The 990-nt window shown below is 56.6% G+C and overlaps 1 protein-coding gene across 3 annotated transcripts in view; it reads left to right on the top strand.

Annotated features, from left to right (window-relative positions):
* GRIK4 (glutamate ionotropic receptor kainate type subunit 4) overlaps window positions 1-990 on the top strand; it is a 249,226-nt gene that overhangs the window by 147,977 nt on the left and 100,259 nt on the right. The gene's annotated exons all lie outside the window — the stretch shown is intronic.

Raw genomic sequence — 990 nt, 5'->3', positions numbered from 1 at the left:
GGAGCCCACAGTGAGATGGCCTTAAAACTTGGATTAAAGAAAAGATTACTCTCTGAGAGTTGAATGAGCCAAATAATCGATGACATTAACCACCTGCAGAAATCGTGGGGAGGGATAAGATGTTTCCCTAAGTGTTGAGCAGGAATCCTCCCCATCCTCATGAAGGTGCGTCCCTCCTCCCCATCCTCCTGAAGTTGCGTCCCTCCTCCCCATCCTCCTGAAAGTGCGTCCCTCCTCCCCATCCTTCTGAAGGTGCGTCCCTCCCACTCCCTCAGAGCCTGCACTCTGCTCCCTCCATGCTTGGGTGTCCTCCTGGCCAACGCTCAAGGATCCCTGGGCTGGGCCTGAGCCCTGACAAACCTCTGTGTGCCTTAGTTCCCATGGACACTCCTGAGGGCTGCCGAGAGAAAGTAGGTAATGGCCATGTCCTAGGGACACTGAGCTGCTGCAGGAGGGCAGCCACCAACCGAGACGCTGGCCAGTGAGATCCCGCCAGGGCTCTGGGGGAGTCCCTGGGTCTCTAGAGGGTTTGGGGTGATGGGGGGGATGTCTGCCCAGTAGTACAGAAGGATTCTCATGTGTGGACACCCAGGGCAGTCACGACTGTGTGCACTGCTGAGCACAGGCCTCCATGTGGCCTTATGCTGGGGTCCAACCCCAGCAGGTCCAGGGGTCCCCAAAGGTGTGGACGGAGTCGGCGAAGAAGGAATGACACGGAGACAGCTTTCAGTCGATCAGCAGCCTTGCCAGGATCTCTAGCCACAATCTCCAGCCAAGTTCTGTGTCCATGTTCTCTTGCTAGGTTCTCCAGCCACGTTCTCCAGGTTCTCCAGCCAGGTTCTGTAGCCATGTTCTCTCGCTAGGTTCTCCGGCCAGGTTCAGTCGCCAGGTTCTGTAGCCGGCTTCTGCAGCCAGGTTCTGTCTAGGTTCTCCAACCAAGTTCTGTAGCCAGGTTCTGTCCAGCATCTTTTGCCATGTTCTGTCTCTAGG

Source organism: Myotis davidii, unplaced genomic scaffold (genome assembly GCF_000327345.1).
Source record: "Myotis davidii unplaced genomic scaffold, ASM32734v1 scaffold799, whole genome shotgun sequence".
Taxonomy (NCBI): domain Eukaryota; kingdom Metazoa; phylum Chordata; class Mammalia; order Chiroptera; family Vespertilionidae; genus Myotis; species Myotis davidii.
Note: the sequence above shows the minus strand (reverse complement) of the source record. Positions and strands in the feature narration are given on the sequence as shown.